The sequence below is a fragment of the Saimiri boliviensis genome, chromosome 12, assembly GCF_048565385.1.
Source record: "Saimiri boliviensis isolate mSaiBol1 chromosome 12, mSaiBol1.pri, whole genome shotgun sequence".
NCBI lineage: Eukaryota > Metazoa > Chordata > Mammalia > Primates > Cebidae > Saimiri > Saimiri boliviensis.
The window spans coordinates 47041002-47062047 of record NC_133460.1 but is presented as its reverse complement, the minus strand read 5'-3'; the positions used below and the strand labels follow the sequence as shown (position 1 = coordinate 47062047).

The 21046-nt window shown below is 36.4% G+C and overlaps 1 protein-coding gene across 1 annotated transcript in view; it reads left to right on the top strand.

The window, feature by feature from the left end:
• Nucleotides 1–9315: 9315 nt before the first annotated feature.
• CTNNA3 (catenin alpha 3) overlaps nucleotides 9316–21046 on the top strand; it is a 1773069-nt gene continuing 1761338 nt past the window's right edge. Inside the window, exon 1 of the mRNA XM_074382308.1 lies at nucleotides 9316–9470. The gene's annotated coding sequence lies outside the window, so the exon portion shown is untranslated. The remainder of the gene's footprint in view (nucleotides 9471–21046) is intronic.

Genomic DNA, 21046 nt, shown 5'->3' with positions numbered 1-21046 from the left:
GATGTATGGCCTTATTTCTGATATCTCTATTCTGTTCCATTGGTCTATGTGTCTGTTTTCATACCAGTTCCATGCTGCTTTGGTTACTATTGCCTTGTAGTATAGTTTGAAGTCAGGTAGTGTGATGCCTCCAGCTTTGTTCTTTTTGCTTAGTATTGTCCTGGTTATATGGAGTCTTTTTGGTTCCATATAAATTTTAAAGTAGTTTTTTCTAATTCTGTGAAAATGTCAGTGGCAGTTTAATGGGAATAGCATTGAAAGTACTTTGAGCAGTATGGCCACTTTCATGATATTGATTCTTCCTATCCATGAGCATGGAATATTTTTCCATTTGTTCCTGTCTTCTCTTATTTCCTTGAGCAGCGGTTTATAGTTCTCCTTGAAGAGGTCTTTCACATCCTTTGTTAGCTGTATTCCTAAGTATTTTATTTGTAGCAATTGTGAATGGGAGTTCATTTATGATTTGGCTCTCTGCTTGTCTGTTGTTGGTGTATAGGAATGCTCGTGATTTTTGCACATTGATTTCATATCCTGAGATTTTGCTGACGTTGCTTGTCAGCTTAAGGAGCTTTTGGGCTAAGACAATGGGATTTTCTAGATATAGGATCATGTCTGCAAACAGAGACAGTTTGACTTCCTCTCTTCCTATTTGAATGCCTTTATTTCTTTCTCTTGCTTGATTGCCCTGGCCAGAACTTCCAATACTATATTGATTAGGAGTGGTGAGAGAGAGAGGGTATCCTTGTCTTGGGCCAGGTTTCAAGGAGAATGCTTCCAGCATTTGCCCACTCAGTATGATACTGGCTGTGGATTTGTCATAATTGGCTCTTATTATTTTGAGATATGTTCCATCAATACCTTGTTTATTGAGAGTTGTTAACATGAAGAGATGTTAAATTTTATCGAAGGCCTTTTCTGCATCTGTTGAGATAATCATGTGGTTTTTGTCTTTAGTTCAGTTTATGTCATGAATTACATTTATTAATTTGTGTATGTTGAACCAGTCTTGCATCCCAGGGATGAAGCTGACTTGATCATCTTGGATAAGCTTTTTGATGTGCTGCTGGATTTGGTTTGCCAGTATTTTATTGAGAACTTTTGCATTCATCAGGGATATTGGCCTTAAGTTTTTTTTTTTGTTGTTGTTGTATCTCTGCCAGGTTTTGGTATCAGGATGATGGTGGTCTCATAAAATGAGTAGGAAAAAGTCCCTCCTTTTCAATTGTTTGGAATAATTTCAGAAGGAATGGTGCCCATTCATCTTTGTACCTCTGAATTCAGCTGTAAATCCATCTGGTCCTGGGCTTTTTTTTTTTTTTTGGTTGGTAGCTATTTATTACTGCCTCAATTTCAGAACTTGTTATTGGTCTATTCAGGGATTCAAATTCTTCCTGGTTTAGTCTTGAGAGGGTGTATGTGTCCAGGAATTTATCCATTTCTTCTAGATTTTCTGGTTTATTTTCTTAGAGGTGTTTACAGTATTCTCTGATGCTTGTTTGTATTTCTATGGGATCAGTGGTGATAGCTCCTTTATTATTGTTTTTATTGTATCTATTTGATTCTTCTCTCTTTTCTTCTTCATTAGTCTAACTAGTGGTCTACCTATTTTATTAATGTTTTCAAAAAAAGCAGCTCCTGAATTCATGGATTATTTTCAAGGGTTTTTTGTGTCTCTAGCTCCATCAGCTCTGCTCTGATTTTAGTTTTTTATTGTCTTCTGATAGCTTCTGGATTTCTTTGCTCCTGCTTCTCTAGTTATTTTAGTTGTGATGTTACAGTATCAGTTTGAATCTTTCTTGCTTTCTGATGTGGGCATTTATTGCTATAAATTTCCCTCTAACACTACTTTAGCTGCATCTCAGAGATTCTGGTACGTTGTCTCTTTTTTCTCATTGGTTTCAAAGAACTTCTTGATTTCTGTCTTAATTTCATTATTTACCTAGGAGTCACTCATGAGCAGGTTGTTCAGTTTATGTAGTTGTGTGGTTTTTGGGTCAGTTTCTTAATCTTGAGTTCTAATTTGATTGCACTGTCTGAGAGATGGTTATGATTTCATTTCTTTTGTATTTGCTGAGGAGTATTTCCAATTATGTGATTAGAGTATATGCCATATGGTACTGGGAATAATGTATATTCTGTTTTCTTTGGATGGAGAGTTCTGTAGATATCTATCAGGACCCTTGATCCTGAGCTAAGTTCAAGTTTTGAATATCCTTGTTAATAGTCTATCTTGATGACCTGTGTAATATTGACAGTGGGGTGTTAAAGTCTCCCACTATTATTATGTGGTAGTCTTAGTCTCTTTGTAGGTCTCTAAGAACTTGTTTTATGAATCTGAATGTTTCCGTATTGGGTGCATATATGTTTAGGATTGTTAGCTCTTCTTATTGAATTAATCCCTTTACCATTAGGTACTGCCCTTGTCTTTTTTGATTGTTGTTGGTTTAAAGTCTGTTTTGTCAGAAAGTAGGATTGTAACCACTGCTTTTGTTTCGCTTTTCATTTGCTTGGTAAGTATTCTTCCATCCCTTTATTTTGAGCCTATGAGTTTCTTTGCACATGAGATGGGACTTTTGAAGACAGCACACCAATGCATCTTGACTGTATTCAATTTGCCAGTCTGTGTGTTTTAGTTGGGGCATTTAGCTTATTTATACTTATGGTTAAAATCATCATGTGCTAATTTGATCCTGTCATGATGATGCTAGCTGGTTATTTTGCCCATTAGTTGATGCAGTTTCTTCATAGTGTCTTTGTAATTCGGTATGTTTTTGCAGTGGCTGGTACTGGTTTTTTCTTTCCATATTTAGTGCTTCCTTCAGGAGCTCTTGCAAGGTAGGCCTGGCAGTGATGAATTCCCTCAGCATTTGCTTGTCCAAAAAAGATTTTATTTCTCCTTTGCTTAGAAGCTTAGCTTGGTTGGATATGAAATTCTGGGTTAGAAATTTTTTTTGTTAAGAATATTGAATATGGGCCCCCACTCTCTTCTGGCTTGTAGGATTTCTGCCAAGAGGTCTGCTGTTAGTCTGATGGGCTTCCTTTTGTAGGTGACCTGCCTTTCTCTCTGTCTGCCCTTAATATTTTTTCCTTCATTTTGGCCTTGGAGAATCTGATGGTTATATTTCTTGGGGTTGATCTTCTTGTGAAGTATATTACTGGAATTCTCTGTATTTCCTGAATTTGAATGTTGACCTGTTTTGCTAGGTTGGGGAAGTTCTCCTGGATGATATCCTGAAGTGCATTTTCCAACTTGGTTCCATTCTTCCTGTCTTTCAGGTACCCCAGTCAGTTGTGGGTTCAATCTTTTTAATGTAGTCCCATAATTCTCAGAGATTTTGTTGGTTCCTTTTCATGCTTTTTTTTTTTTTTTCCTAATCTTGTCTTCCTGTCCTATTTCAGCAAGATAGTATTCAAGCTCTGATATTCTTTCTTCCTTTTTGTGATCAATTCAGCTATTGATACTTGGGTTTGCATCAGAATGTTCTTGTGGTATATTTTTCAGCTCCATCAGGTCATTTTGTTCCTTTCTAAACTGTTTATTCTAGTTAACAGCTCCTGTAACTTTTTATCAAGGTTCTTAGCTTCTTTGCATTAGGTTAGAACATGCTCCTTTAGCTCAGTGAAGTTTGTTATTACCCACCTTCTAAAGCCTATTTCTGTCAATTCATCCATCTCAGCCTCTGCCCAGTTCTGTGCCCTTGCTGGAGAGGTGTTGTGATCATTTGGAAAAGAAGAGGCACTCCAGCTTTTTGAGTTTTCAGTGTTTTTTTGTTGATTCTTTATCATCTTTATGAGTTTGTCTAGTTTCTATCTTTGAGGCTGGTGACCTTTGAATGTGTTTTTTGTGAAGACTTTTTTTTGTTGCTGCTGTTGCTGCTTTCTGCTTGTTTTTCTTTTAACAGTCAGTCCCCTCTTCTGTATGTCTGCTGTGGTTTGCTGGGGTTTCACTTCAGGCCCTATTCCCCTGGGTCCCTCTCGTATCTGGAAATGTTACCTAAAGACACTGAGAACAGCAAAGATGGGTGCCTACTCCTTCCTTTGGGATCTCTGTCCTCAAGGGGCACTGACCTTGTCTCAGTCTCCTTCAGTTTAGCTTCGATTTTGGATATTTCTTGTCTTTTGCTAGCTTTGGGATTTGACTGCTGTTGGTTCTCTAGTTCTCTTAGTTGTGATGTTAGGTTATTAACTTGTGATCTTTCTAATTTTTTTTTTTTTTGAGACAGAGTCTCACTTTGTTGCCCATGGTAAAGTGCAGTGGCACTGTCTCGAGTCACTGTAACCTCCATGTCCTGGGTTCAAGTGATTCTCCTGCCTCAGCTTCCCAAGTTGCTGGGATTATAGGTGCCTGGCACTGTGCCTTGCTAATTTTTGTATTTTTAGTGGAGACAGGGTTTCACCATCTTGGCCAGGCTGATCTTGAACTCTTGACTTCATGGTTCACCTGCCTCAGCCTCCCAAAGTGTTGGGATTACAGGCATGAGCAACTGTGCATGACAAGATCTTTCTAACTTTTTGATGTGGGCGTTTAGTGCTATAAATTTCCCCTTTAACACTGCCTTAGCTGTGTCCTAGAGATTTTGGTATGTTGTATCTTTGTTCTCATTAATTCCAAGGAAATTCTTGCTTTCTGCCTTATTTTCATTGTTTACCCCAAAAGTCATTCAGGAGCAGGTTATTCAATTTTCATGTAGTTGTGTGGGTTTGAATGAATGTCTGTTTTGATTTCTAATTTGATTGCATTGTGTTCCAAGAGATTGTTATGACTTCAATGCTTTTGCATTTGCTAAGGAGCATTTAACTTCTGATCATGTGATTGATTTTATAGTATGTTCCATGTGGCAATGAGAAGAATGTATATTCTGTTGCTTTTGGATGGAGAGTTCTGTAGATATCTATCAGGTCTATTTGATCCAGTACTGAGTTCAGGTCCTGAATATCTTTGTTAGTTTTCTGTTTCAATAATCTGTCTAATATTGTCAGTGGGGTACTAAAGTCTACCACTCTCATTGTGTGGAAGTCTAAGTTTCTTTGATGATCTCTAGAAACCTGCCTTATTAATCTGAGTACTCCTGTGTTGGGTGCAGATAATTCAGTATTGTTAGATTTTGTTGATTTGAACCCTTTACCATTATTTAATGCCTTTGTTTGTCTTTTTTGATGTTTGTTGGCTTATGATTGTTTTGTCAGAAACTTGGATTGCAACCCCTACTTTTTTTGTTTTCCATTTGCTTGGTAGATTTTTTTCCATCTCTTTATTTTGAGCCTACTTGTGCTGTTGAATGTGAGATGGGCCTCTTGAAGACAGCATATCAGTGGGTCTTGGTTCTTTATTCAACTTGCTATTCTTTGTCTTTTAATTGGGGCATTTAGCCAATTTAATTTCAAGGTAAGTATTGACACGTGCAGATTTGATCCTGCCATCATGGTGTTAACTCGTTAGTTTTTAAACTTGTTTACATGGTTGCTTTATAATGTTACTGCTCTGTATACTTAAGTGTGTTTGTGTAGTGGGTAATAATGGTCTTTTCTTGCCATATTTATTGCTTCCTTCAGGACCTCTCATAAGGCAGGTCTGGTGTTTATGAATTCCTTCAGCATTTGCTTGTCTGAAAGGGGATTTTGTCTTTTTTTTCCTTAGTCTAGCTAAAGTTTTGTTGATTTTGTTTATCTTTTCAAAAACTAACTTTTCATTTGGTTGATCCTTTGTATTTTTTTGGTTTCAATTTCTTTTATTTCTGGTCTGATTTTTTATTGTTTTTTTTTTTTTTTTTTTTTTTTTCCCTTCTAATTTGGGGTTTGGTTTGTTCCTGCATTTTAGTTTCTTGGGGTGCATTGTTATGTTTGTTTGAAGTCCTTCTATTTTTTCGATATAGGTGTTTATGGCTATAAACTCCCTTAGTACTGCTTTTCTCTATTGCGTAGATTTTGGCATGTTGTATTTTCATTGTCATTTATTTCAAGACATTTTAAAATTTTTTTCTTAATTTCTTCATTGATCCATTGGTCATTCAGGAGCATGTAATTTAATTTTCATGTGCTTGTGATGTTTCCAAGGTTCCTCTTATTGATTTCTAGTTTTATTCCATTGTGCTTTAAAAGGGTATTTGATATGATTTCTTCTCTTTTGGATTTGTTCAGAACTTGTTTTCGGGCCTGATATATGGTCTTTTCTGTAGGATGTCCTATGTGCTGATGAAAAGAATGTGTATTCTGTAGCAGTTGGTGAAATGTTCTGTAAATGTCAGGCCTCTTAGGTCTAGTGTGTAGCTTAAATCTGATGTTTCTTTGTTCTTTTAAAAATTGTGGTAAAATATATGTAACATAAAATTTACCATTTTAACAACTTGTATTCAAACTATTCAGGAGCATTAAGTACTTTTACAATGTTTTGTAACCATCGCCACTAACCATTTCCAGAACTTTTTAATCATGCCTAACAGAAACTCTGTAGCCAATAAATGGTAACCCTACTTTCCTTCCTGCCCCTAGTTTCTGGTAACTTCTATTTCACTTTCTGACTCTGTCAGTCTCTCATATAAGTGGAAGTACACAATACTTATCCCTTTGTGTCAGGCTTATTTCACTTAGCATAATGTTCTCAAGGTTTGTCCATGTTATAGTATATATCAGAATTTAATTCTTTTTTTTGCTGAATAATATTATTGTATATGTATATATATATATATATATATATATATATATACCACGTTTTGTTTATCCTTTCATTTGATAATGGACACTTGGTTGCTTCTAGCTTTTGTCTGTTGTAAATAATGCTACTATGAACATTGGTGTGCAAGTATCACTTAATTTCTTTTAATGGCTGAATAATACTTCAGTGCATGAGTATGCACATTATGTTTATCCATTCATTGGATTATTTCTACCTTTGATGATTATGAATGCTGTTGCTGTGAACATTTATGTACAAGTCTTTGAACATCTGTTTTTAGGTATTCTCCTGGATATACACCTAGGAGTAGAATTGCTGGGTTGTATGGTAACTCTATATTTAACTTTTTGAGGAACTATCAAACTGTTTTCCTCCAGTGATATATGAGGGTTTTGATTTCTGCATATCCTATTCAACGCTTCCTTTCTTTATTTTTAAAAAATTATAACCATCTTAGTAAATGTGATGTGATATCTCATTGTGGTTTTGATTTGCATTTCCCTAACGACTAATGATGGTGAGCTCTTTTTTTTTTTTTTTTTGAGATGGAGTTTCGCTCTTGTTACCCAGGCTGGAGTGCAATGGCACGATCTCAGCTCACCACAACCTCCGCCTCCTGGGTTCAAGCAATTCTCCTACCTCAGCCTCCTGAGTAGCTGGGATTACAGGCACGCACCACCATGCTGAGCTAATGTTTTGTATTTTTAGTAGAGACGGGGTTTCACCATGTTGACCAGGATGGTCTCGATCTCTTGACCTCGTGATCCGCCTGCCTCAGCCTCCCAAAGTGCTGGGATTACAGGCTTGAGCCACCGTGCCCGGCTGTGAGCTCTTTTTATGTGCTTCTTGGCCATTAATAGATTTCCTTGGGATAAATTATTATTCAAGTCCTTTACCCATTTTTGATCTGAGTTTTTTTGTTGTTAATTAACATAACTTAATTATATCCTTTCTTTCTGTCATTGTGGTTATTATTTTAATAACTGCATAATTGTCCATTGAGGTGATGTACTATATTTTATTTCATGATTCTTTTATATCTTATTCTTCCTGCTTCAACATACACTCGAAACTGCAGATACTTATTTCATCATCTTCCTATTTTGCACATATACTTCTTCCCAGACTTGAGATATGTTAATGTTAGTGTACTGTTTCTCAAAGGATGCTCTACAGAGCACTTGCATTAAGTGAGCACTTGCATTAAGTGAGCCTGTGTGTGTGTGTGTGTGCATGTGCACGCGTGTGCACTTGCCGGAAGGGTGGGCATGTTGAAGGTTTACATTTCCAACCTTGCTCTAGACCTATTGTGTCACAGTGTTGAGGACATTGTGTACCTTTAAAAACAGTGATACATGTTACTTGAAGAAACACTGCATACCTTTTAAAAACTATTTTGTAAAATTTATCTTAAAGACATTTCCATGTTGATATATGTATCTATAATCACCTATATCATCATTTTAATGTTCATATATGTATCATAGGTTTTTTTTCTTTAAACTCATGTAATAGGACATTTAGATTATTTATAATTCTCCATGGTTATAAACCATATTGCTTGCTTCCTGTAAATTCTTTAAATACTTGTCTGATTATTTCTCTGAGACAAGCCCTTAGATATACAATTTTGGTCAAAGTATGTACTTTCAAAAGGATTTTAGTGCCAAATTGCCCTCCAGAAATGTTTTCCCAGTTTACATTCATATGAGGAATATCCTAGTAATATGCTTCTTTAGAGCTTTGACTTCCTTATGCTTATACTTTTATCAGTCTTTCAAATTTTGATCAATAAGCAATAAATAGTATCTTCTTATTTTGACTAATGATTTAGCTCATGTTAATTATTTCTATGTAATAGGTAAAATCTTTCATATTATTCTCTTTTTCCAGGATTATTCCTTTTTCCAGGATTATATATATCTTTGAGTCTTATATTTCTTTTTATTCATCCTTACTGGAGTGTTGCCTGGTTAGTCACTGAATACTTTTTTTTATATATTTGATCGAATTCTCAAAAAGAGTAGATTCTTCAACTCAACTCCAGATTCGTAATATATAATAGTTGATTTTTAGTCTTGTCTGCACACTGATTCTGACCATAGTCAGGAGCTTTATCTTCACACAGTTCTTGGATTTACATTTTAAAAGTCAGGACAATTTAATTTGAATTAATTAAATGTAGAGTTACTATTTGAACAGAAGTTATGGTAATTTTGTTTATCGGTCAGGAAAAGAGAAAGGAGAAAGGCTACTGAATAAGGTCTTATGTATATAAATGGGTATTACAGAGGAGATAGAAAGAACTTAAGCTCTACCTGTAAAAATTTAGGCTAGATGTAATTTAAAAAATCCATTGTGGTTATGAGACTTTAAAATAAATTCCCTAGTGGAAAATAAGTATTTTGTAAAAATTTGTCTCCCTCTAAAGGGCTCAGGTAGAACTTTTTCATGGAAAGGGAAACTATAAATTTCTGAAGAATAGGGACTGTGGCTTCTTTTGCTATTTTTAAAGCTCTTAACGCCACAGCCAAATTTAGGTTCTGATTGCTGAGTAGTTGCCCAGAATGTACCCTTGCAAGAGTTACTAAAGCATGAGTGGCAGTGTAATAGGGAGGATGAAGTTGTGTTTTCTAGAATACCTAGCAGGAAGAGAGGTAAATATGGTAGAAAGGAGTGACATTTGGAGTGGAGGGAGTATTTGTGGGAAAGGTATGTGACATTTCCAAGGGAACATGCTCCAGTAATGAAAGACGTTGCTAAACTGTTTTCTAAGGATGGTGAATCCAGCTAAGTGGTGAGTACAGTTTAGGGCCAGAAGTGAATTGCTTTAAGCAGTAGGACAGCCTGCATACCGCCTGCATACTTTGTGGCTCTTCTCCAAGCAGAGACCAGCCTCCTTCCTAAATTTTGAATAAGTCAGTTGGTGGAAGACGGGTATGATCTGGGAATATAGAGTAGGTTGAGGAACCCAGAATTCCATTTTAGATGTATTATGTCTGAAATACCTTTGATACGTTCAAATTGATTTGTCATTATTTGACTTTGGAATCTTTTTGGGCAAAACCAAACTTTATGAACTGGAAGTATAGTAGCAACTTTTCAAAGAAAATTTATGTGGGTCATTTCATTTTCTAATCTCAGCTTCTCTAAAACTTAGCTTTAAATATTAATTTTTAATTTAAAATTTTATTGTTTAAGTGTGTAATAAAGGTACATGGTTAACTCATTATAATTCTTCCACATGATTTGATATTTACCACATACTTATTTGACATAGATCAACGTTTACATTTTTAGTTATGTAATGGGGGTGTTGGGAATGTGCAGCTGCTGCTATTCATGTCTCTGTGCATTTTCCCCATAAACAATGTTCCATACCTTGGTGTGTTTGCTTTCTATTTTGGAGCTTGACTCCTTTACTTAGTTCTATACTTTTAAGGGAGTCTTGAGAGAGAGAAAATGTGTGTGTGTGTGTGTGTGTGTGTGTGTGTGTGTGTGTGAGAGAGAGAGAGAGAGAGAGAGAGAGAGAGAGAAGGCTGCATTCAATTTGCCATCTTTAACCTAATTTAAAATATTTTCTTAAGTTATATTACACAGTGTTGATACTCAGTTTTTTTTTAATAGACTTACATGGAAAAATAAAAAAATAATGAGAAACTAGTATGTTATGAGAGAAATAGTGAGTTAGAAGACATTTTATCTAATTTCATACCCTGTTAGAAAAACATCTTGATTATAAAACTGCTGCCCATTTTTGTGTTGTTGGCTCATTATTCAAGTAAATATGTAGTGAGATGTGAGACCATTCTATTACTGATGAGCTCTGAAATGAAGGGTTATGTTTTTGTCCTAGAACAGAATGCATTTTTAAGTAGAAAGTTACGTCAAGAATCACAACTGCTTAGACCAGATGAGTGGCTTCTCAACTTGGGTGAAATTAGTAACACAGGTTATCAAGAAGATAAAGTCAATAATGGTTGTAAACATTATGATTTTTGAAATTTTTATGAGACTTTTTTTCATAAAACTGTGTTCCATGCAGAGGCCCAAATAAGATTTTAACTGAATGCATATCTATATATGCATAAACATGTTTTAAGTACAATTTAAATTGTTTTATATACCATAGTACTCTTGTTTGATTTCAAAAATACAAATTCACACATTAAAAGCCCCGACTTTACCATTATGCAATATATCCAGGTAACAAAACTGCCCTTGTGCCCCTTAAATTTATACAAGTAAAAAATAAAGGTCAACAGTTGATAAGAAATCATATTATTTTTCAGTTAAACCTAAAATAATCTAATGATATGAACAATTGTTTAAAAGCAAAATATCATAAGGCTTTTTTTTTTTTTGGAGACAGAGTCTTGCTTTGTCAACCAGGCTAGAGTGCAGAGGTGCGATCTCAGCTCACTGCAACCTCTGTTCCCAGGTTCAAGCAATTCTCCTGTCTCAGCCCCTGCTAATTTCTGTATTTTTAGTAGAGACAGGGTTTCACCATATTTGCCAGGCTGGTCTCGAACTCCTGACCTCAGGTGATCTGCCTGCCTCAGCTTCTCAAAGGCTGGGATTGCAGGGGTTAGCCACTGCACCTGGTTATCATAAGACTTTTAAGGAAAAACCGCAGTCCCTATACCATGCTTTCTGAGTTCATGTCTCATTGTCTGGATATAATAACCACCTTTAACTCTTAATTGCTTATTCTGTTATTTAATTCTATTTTTCTAAATAATATTTTTATACAACCATTTCTTGAGTTTTTAATTTCAGATCTTTTTTTTTTTTTTTTTGAGGCAGAGTTTTGCTCGTTACCCAGGCTGGAGTGCAATGGCGCCATCTCGGCTCACCGCAACCTTCGCCTCCTGGGTTCAAGCAATTCTCCTGCCTCAGCCTCCTGCGTAGCTGGGATTACAGGAACGTGCCACCATGCCCAGCTAATTTTTGTATTTTTAGTAGAGATGGGGTTTCACCATGTTGACCAGGATGGTCTCGATCTCTTGACCTCGCGATCCACCCGCCTCGGCCTTCCAAAGCAGATTTTATCTCTTGACTTTCTACTATGAAATATAAGCTTTCAGCTTTTTTATACATTTTTCCTTTCCCATGTCTTTTAAAGCAAGTGATAATATTTGGTTAAATCAATATTCAGTGCTTGTATTATTAATATTATGAGTATTTAAGTATGATTCACAGCTAAGCCACATATTGTGCTACAATTAAATTTCCTTTCTACTAGAATGTCTGTTTTTCCCAGGCATTAATGATTATACTGTTCCCTTTGTCTGCTTAGTTTTCTGTTTGATTATCACTAATTCGTCACTAAATTGTCTGAAAGAATTATATTTAAACATCAGATTATCTATTAGGTGTTCCTTTCTTTCCTCTTCTGTCTTTTTCTTTCTCCCTCTCTCTCTTCCTTTCTTTTATTCATTTAGATATCTCTTCTTAGAGCCTTCTATCCTTCTGCTCCAATGTTAAGCCTCCTGCTCACCTGTCATCCTGGGATCTCCCTTCAGTTCTCTTGTGTAATGTCTTCTATTCTTTCTTACCATGTCTTCCTCTTTCATGGTTTACTCTTAGTTTAGAAAAGCATGTACCCCAGCAGCTTTCTCAGAAAGGTCACAGGAGAGGGAAAAAGTTATTCTTAAACTTTGCACATCTGAAAACGTCTTTATTCTCGCATGTGTTTCATAGTGTGACTGGCTAAAAAAGTGGTAGGATTAATGAAAATTTTACCACAAATCTTAACATTCTTAAAAAAAAAAAAGCCCAAGGAAAGGTTCAATGAGGACTAAATTTTGTATTTATTTGGAAAGGTGTAAGCTATCTGAATCTGATCTAGTTAAAAGTAAACTGTTTACCTCTCTGGTTTTTAGCTTGAGTAGTGTAAGGTTTTACATTGAAATTTCTAAGGTTTTCCTTAGACTCTAAAAGAACATGTATGAAGTTATACTGGGACTGTCTCTCCACAACAGAAGGGAGTATAAATGAAAATCCAGGTCGGTGAGCAATACCAAATGAAATGCTTTTCTAGGATTAGCATTCAGAATTATTTATTTTTTGATTTATGCAGAAGAACTCTAACATTTTCCTCTTAAATTTTTTTTTCTTTTGTACAATGTTAGGAGCAAGAATCTCAAAACGACTTGAAAGTTGTGAAAGTTGTCTTGCCATTATTTTCTGTTTTTATTTTTACATACTTAAAAGAATTGAGATAAAATGAACATAACGATTAACAATAAAATTAACCATTTTAAAGTGGACATTTCAGTGGAATTTAGTACATTTATAACTTTGTACAACTACCTGCTCTATCTAGTTCTAAAACCTTTTAATCACTGTGAGTAAATTGTAAAATCTTTATATTCTTTTTTTTTTTTTTTGTATAACATAAACTTTTACCTTTGCTTCAAGATTTGGTCTTAGTAACTCTAGAAATAACCAATTTATTATATTCTGACCATGCAATTCCTTAAAAATGAACTACCTTGTAAATAGTTTATAGTTTTCTTATCAGAAAATCACAAAAATATATTAATGTCTTTCCTTCCTATTGTGTTCTTTGAATTTAGCACTATAGAAATTAAATTAATTAAATTAACATTGTCTTCATTTTGTTTTGGGATATTTAGAAATGCAATGCTACAGAACTTTGAAAATGGAGGCTAGAGAGTAGGAAAATCTCATCCAGAAATGGTTCATTTAACAAATAAGTTAATAGATCTGTAAATGTTTCTTTCTTTCAGCAGCTCATTATTCTGCCATTTGTTACGTGCCATTGGATGATTATCATTGTTGTGAGAGATTCTCCTATGAACAGGCTTAAAGTGGGTGGAATTATATGGAGAATAATTCTCGTACCTTTTAGGAGACAGTAAGAAAAGGGAATAGGAAAAGGGCCAGAGTCTGCTTTTAAACCTTTTACAGCATTTTCCCTCCAAAACTCTTCTTAACGGATTGAAAAAATTAGACTGCCTTCAAATTCTTGTTTTACTTACTAACAGCTTTTCATTTATTTTGTCACTGAGATTTAGAAATTAATATGGAAACTTTAAAGGAGGCATCATTTTCTCTAGAAAGCCAACTCTTGGCAGCTTTAGTTAGCTGTAGTCAGTAGTGAAGCCAGATTTGTTGTCTTATTCTATTAATCAAATATACAGATGGCCTGTTTTTCTTTTTTGTTTCAGTGTGTAAGTAAGTACCACAGAGCAATCAGTCAGACCTAACAAATCTAGCTAACTGTGGAGCTTTATAAATTAGCACACAGCTGTGATCATTAATGATTACATATATTAATTAGAAAATAATAAAACAATGAAAAATTAATTACACATGTTAATGAAATGTAGGTATACAAATACATGCATATACATAATAAGTGTAATTAATTAGACCAGTGGTTCTCACAGTGTTGTTCCCAGACCAGCAGTGTTGGCATCACCTAGAAACTTGTTAGCAATGCAGATTCTACCGAATTAGAAACTCTAGGGATGGGGTCCAGCAATTTGTTTTAACATGCCCTCCAGGTTGTTCTGATGCAGGAATCATGCTCCAGTTTGAGAATTACTATATTAGATCCTAATAGAGTGCCTTCTCTTGTTTTTGCTGAAATTGTATTTGGAAATTTATTAGGCCTGACCAAGAAGTCTGGATATAAAGATAAAAATGAGAGAGTTTTCTGTGTTTTAATATTATCTTTCCTCAATATTTTTTCCATTCTGTCTTCCTTGCACGTTTTTACAAATTTTAGAAAATATGATCTGTATGGTTTTAAATTTTGGCCTTTCTTGGGCTTAACATTATGGAATAAGCATTGTCCATATTATTGAAAATAGTATGTAAACGTAATACTTAAAGGCAGCTTAATCGTTCATAATTTCATTCTCCTAATTTCCATATTTGTACTGCGGAAGGTTATCTTTTTAGTAGGAGGGTTGAAGTTCCTTGCCTACTTTATTATCTTTATATAAACTTACTAATGTCTTCTCACATTGTAAAGAGACATTGACCAATTTGGTAAAACTGTAAAGCAGGCAATAATGGGTTCTTAAAATGTTAATTTTTTAGATAAGTTAATTTTTGTAATACTGTAATTTAAATATTTAATGTTAATATAAATATAACCATTAATAATTTGCTACTTGTGTTTTTCATTTCACGCCTTTTCATTTTGACACTTCTTCTCAGTACTTCCTGTCTCTTCAGTTTTTGACCCTTAATTGCTCTGTGTTTCATTCTTTGGTCTAGCCCTTTTTTTTTTTTTTTTTTTTTTTTGAGACGGAGTTTCACTCTTGTTACCCAGGCTGGAGTGCAATGGCGCGATCTCGGCTCACCGCAACCTCCGCCTCCTGGGTTCAGGCCATTCTCCTGCCTCAGCCTCCTGAGTAGCTGGGATTACAGGCATGCACCACCATGCCCAGCTATTTTTTTTGTATTTTTAGTAGAGACGGGGTTTCACCATGTTGACCAGGATGGTCTCGATCTCTCGACCTCGTGATCCACACGCCTCGGCCTCCCAAAGTGCTGGGATTACAGGCTTGAGCCACCGCGCCCGACCTGGTCTAGTCCTTTTTGATTGATTTCTTCCATCACATATTTTCTTAGTCCTCAGGTCCTATCTTGAAGGCTGTAATGGCAGGAATTTGGGGACTATGATAAACAGTTGAAGACGTTTTGGGACTGATTAGCTTTTCCTCACCTTTAACCTCAGTGCAGAGGCACTTGCTTACCTGAGTTTCGTGGTTAATAGTGAGACTTTGGAATATGACAAAATACCTCCCCACTTATTAGCTGTGTGTCTTTGGCAAATAACTTAATGCCTTTGGTGTTAGGTTTTCTCCTTTATAACATATGGGGAAAATAGAAAATAGTATTTATAGGTTTGAACATTACATTTAAATTATTATTTATAGATAGAAGCATTATATTAAATCTAAAGTGTTAGCATAGTATCTGACGCATAATAAATCCTCAGGAGCTATTAGTTATTACAATTAGAGGTACTATTAGTGTTTGTTTAACTCTAGAGTCAACTTTGTATTGTTGCTAAGATTCTGGTTTTAGCTCTTCATTTTTGTGACTAATAATGCTTAAATTACTTATATTTCATGTTAATGGAAAACTGGCTCTACTTTCTTCTATAGTTATATATAATCTTTAACACTAAAACTTTTAAATTTTTATGGAAAAATTGCATTAAGCAGGCATAATCTTAGAACCGTGTTTTATTTTTCTTATTTAAAACTGATATTCCATTTCTCAGAGGAAATCATCTTTGGTAGAGTTGTTTTATTTTCACTGTCTTTATGGTAAGTATTACAGATTTCTAGAAATTTACAGGGAAAAGTATTTATTAGTATTGATATGGTTTGGCTGTGTCTCTACGCATATCTCATCTTGAATTCCCATGTGTTGTGGGAGGGACCTGGGGGGCGGTAATTGAGTCATGGGCGCAAGTCTTTCCCATGCTGTTCTCATGATAGTGAATAAGTCTCACGAGATCTAATGGTTTTAAAAAGAGGCATTCCCCTGTCTGAGCTCTCTCTTTGCCTGCTACCATCCATGTAAGACAGGATGTGACTTGCTCTTCCTCACTTTCCACCATGATTGTTAAGCCTCCCCAGCCATGTGGAACTGTATGTCCATTAAACCTCTTTTTCTTCCCAGTCTTGGGTATATCTTTGTCAGCAGCATGAAAATGGACTAATACAAGCATACTATTCATTTCATGTTTTTAAAAAATATCTCTGAACTTACTTAATTCTTAGGCATCATAGCTTAAAATACCAATAAAAAAGGAAGCATGACTGTGTTTTCTTATTTTGTATACTTCTTTTAAAAAATATGGAGTCTTATTCTATTGCCCAGGTTGGAGTGCAGTGGTGTGATCTTGGCTTACTGCAACCTCTGCCTCCAAGGTTCAAGCAATTCCCCTGCCTCAGCAGGGATTGCAGGTGCTGGGATTACAGATATGCATCACCATGCCCGGCCAATTTTTGTAATTTTTTAGTGGAGATGGAGTTTCACGTTGGCCAGGCTGGTCTTGAACTCCTGATCTCAAGTGATCTGCTGACTTGGACTCCCAAAGTGCTAGGATTATAAGTGTGAGCCACTGTGCCTGACCCTTATTTTGTATAAACTTTTGAGAGTTTGTGCACATATTTATTAAATTTAAGAAACTACTTAACATGAGTTATACATGTAAGTGATTATATTAATACTGATTTGTTTCATCTGTGTGCTGAAAGTTATGCAACATTTTGCCCAACTCAACTAATTTATTCATTTACGTAACAACTGTGTATCACATGAGTATTATGTATTAGGTACCATGCTTGGTGTTAGGTATATAAACATGAGTATGATACGATGTTAAAAGAAAACTTTGGACAAGTTAAACTTGAAGGAGTTTAATTGAGCAGAAAAAAGAAACGATTCATGAATTGGGCAGCCTCCAGAATCACAGCAGATTCAGAGAGACTCCAGGGCTGCCTCATGGTCAGAACAAATTTACAGACAAAATAATAATAGTAATAATAATAATAATAATAACAATAGTAAAGTGACATTCAAGAATCAGAAGTAAGGTACAGAAACATTGGGATTGGTTACAGCTGGGCATTTGCTTTATTTGAAGACAGTTTGAACACTTAGCTGTCTATGAGTGCTTGAAGTATGGCTGCTGGGATTGACCAACCCTCAGCTATTGTTACAAATGCATACTTCTAAGTTAAATTTTCAATCTTGTCTGCCTGTTAAGCTAGGTTATGGTTCATCCACAAGGATGCAAATGTAGAAGTGCAGAGTTCTTCTCAGGCCGTAGTAAGTTTGTTTAACAGTAGTATAGTTCATTCTTTTGTGGAGAAATATCTAAATGAGTAATTCTGATGTAGTATGCTGAGTAGTATAATACAGGTATGCATGAACTGCTATAGAAGCATGTGGATGATACATTTTACTTGGCATTTAGTTTAGCTGGAGAACAAGGAGGAGTGGTGGTTATGTATGAGGCCAGGTAAGACTTGTCAAAGAAGGTAATGTTTGAGTTGGGCCTTGAAGAAAAGAAACAATTTTAGCAGCATGGTCCAGGGTGATAAGTCTTAGGGAACAGAGAGGGAGGGTTTAAAAGGAGCACTGTCATTTGTGGATGATATTAGAATCAATTGAGAAGTATAAAGCTGAGGAGAGTTCTGCAAGATTGCCCAATACAAAATCAGCTTACAAGAATTAATAGCATTTCTCTGCACTGGAAAATACAATACAAATTTCATTCACAAAATAACAATAACCCTAAATTGTCTGGGCACTTACAAAATCTCTATGGCAAGAAATCTCTTTTGAAACCCTAAAACAAGATTTGCTGAATAAATGGAAGGATATCCTGTATTGGATGAGATAGCCCAATTAAAATGTGTCAGTTTTCCCTTAATTAATGTATAAATTAATTATAATTAAAATTATAGTATTTTTTTGAAAAATGTAATAAGCTTTTTCTAAAATGAATATGGATTATATGAATGTATCAAAATATAATCTGTACCCCAAGAATATGTCATATCAGTTTTTTCTTGCATTGCTATAAAGAAATACCTGAGACTGGGCAATTTTTAAAGAAAAGATGTTTAAATGCTTCATGGTCTTATAGGCTGTACAGGAAGTATAACACTGGCATCTGTTCTGGGGAGGCCTCTGGAAGCTTACAGTCATGGTGGAAGGCAAAGCGGTAGCTTGCATGTCACATGGGAAATCAGGAGAAAGAGAGGGCCAGGAGAACTATGATACACACTTTTAAATGACCAGATCTCACAAGAACTCACTCACTGTTATGAGGACAGTACCAAGAGGGATGATGCTAAATTATTCATGAGAAGTCTGCCCCCAAGATTCATTGCCTCCCACCAGGCTGCACCTCCAACACTGGGGACTACATTTCAGTATGAGATTTGGGCAGGGACAGATATCCAAACTATATTATTCTGTGCTGGCCTCTCCCAAATCTCATGTTCTTCTCACATTTTAAAATACAATCATGTCTTCCTAATAATCTCCAAAGTCTTAACTCGTTCCAACATTAACTTAAAAGTCCAAAGCCTAAAATCTTATCTGAAACAAGTCTAGTCCCTTCCACCTGTGAGCCTGTAAAATAAAAAGTTAGATACTTCCAAGATACAATGGGAGTATAAGCATTGAGTAAATGTTCTTGTTCCAAAAGGGAGAAATCAGCCCAAAGAAAGGGGCTACAGGCCCCATGCAAGTCCAAAACCCAGCAGGGTAGCCATTAAATCTTAAAGCTCCCAAGTAATTTTCTTTCACTCCATGTTCCACATATAGGGCACACTGATACAAATGGTGGGCTTCCAAGGCCTTGGGCAGCTCTGCCCCTGTGTCTTTGCAGGTTTCAGTCCCAGAGGCTGCTCTCACAGGTTGTTGAGTCCTGTGGCATTTCCAAGTGCAAGGTGCAAGCTGTTGGTGGAGCTACCATTCTGGGATCTGGGATGGTGAACCTCTTCTCACAGCTCCACTAGACAGTGCCCCAGTTGGGACTTTGTGTGGGAGCTCCAATCCCACATTTTCCTTCTGCACTGCCCTAGTAGAGGTTCTCCATAAGGGCTTCACCCCTGCAGCAGGCTTCTTCCTGGACATCCAGGCTTTTTCATACATTTTCTGAAATCTAGGCAGAGGCTCCCAAGCCTCAACTCTTGCACTCTGTGCACCTGCAGGCTTAAAGTTTCTATATCCTCTTATGTGCTAAGCCATTTTGATTGGGCTGCTATGAAGTTCTCCTGGAGGTTCAGCCCTATCATTTTGTCAGTTCTCCTCATTCGATTAGTTTTCCTAGTCTTCTTCTTGTATGGCCCCTTATCATTGGTTGGTCCGTTTTTGTTCTTGCACTGGTTCATTTCTAAAATTGAGGTGGAACTTGCGTAAAATGCAATATGAAACTATATACCATTATCCAAGTCATTAACATGATTAAAAATAGCTACCATTTTTCAAAAACCGTGTATAACTCAAATGTCTGAGATTCAACATCTGGTTTATAAAATAAGGTTATATACTCTTCTAAATATATGACTATTTAACTTTCCACTAAATGCCAGAAATTAGCCCTTTAAAGTGTTTCTTGGTTATTTCTGAGTCATCCCAAGAGCTCTCTCAATTGTGCACAGGAAGAGGTCTGTATTAGTCTGCTTTGATGCTGCTGATAAAGACAAATATGAGACTGGGCAATTTTCAAAAGAAAGAAGTTTATTGGAGTTACGGTTTCACATGGCTGAGCAGGCCTCACAATTATAGCGAAAGGTGAAAGGCATGTCTCACATGGCAGCAGACAAGGAGAAGAGAAATTGTGCAGGGAAACTTTCCTTTTTAAAACCATCAGATCTCGTGAGACTTATTCACTATCATGTGAACTGCACGGGAAAGACCTTACCCCATGATTCAATTACCTCCCACTGGGTCCCTCCCACAATATGTGAGAAATCAAGATGAGATTTGGGTGGGGACACAGCCAAACCATAGTATTTCACCCCTGGCCCCTCTCAAATCTCAGGTCCTCACATTTCCACACCAATCATGCCTTCCCAACAGTCCCCCAAAGTCTAAACTCATTTCAGCATTAACTCAAAGTCCACAGCCAAAAATCTCATCTGAGACAAGGCAAGTCCTTTTTACCTATGAGCCTGTTAGTTACTCCTTAGCTACAATGGGCGTACAGGCATTGGGTAAATACAGCCATTCCAAATGGGAGAAATTGGCCGAAACAAAGGGGCTACAGGCTCCACAAAAGTCTGCAATCCAGCAAGGCAATCAAATCTTAAAGCTCCAAAATGATCTCTTTTGACTTCATGTCTTGCATCCAGGTCATACTGATGCAAGAAGTAGGTTCCCATAGTCTTGGGCAGCTCTGCCTCTTTGGCTTTGCAGGGTATAGCCTCCCTCCTGGCTTCTTTCATGGTCTGGCATTGAGTGTCTGTGGCTTTTCCAGGTGCATGGATGGTGCAAGCTGTTGTATCTGCCATTCTGGGGTCTTGAGGATGGTGCCCTCTTCTCACATCTTCACTACACAATGCCCCAGTAGGGACTCTCTGTGGGGGCTCCAACTCCACATTTCCCTTCTGCACTCCCCCAGCAGAGGTTCTCCATGAGGTCCCTGCCTCTGCGGCAAACTTCTGCCTGGTAGGCATCCACGTGTTTCCATACATCTTCTAATATCTAGGCAGAGGTTCCCAAACCTTAATTTCTTTTTAAATTTTAGTTTAAGTTCTGGAATACATGTGCTGAATGTACAGGTGTGTTACATAGGTATACATGTGCCATGGTGGTTTGCTGCACCTATCAACCTGTCATCTAGGTTTTAAGTCC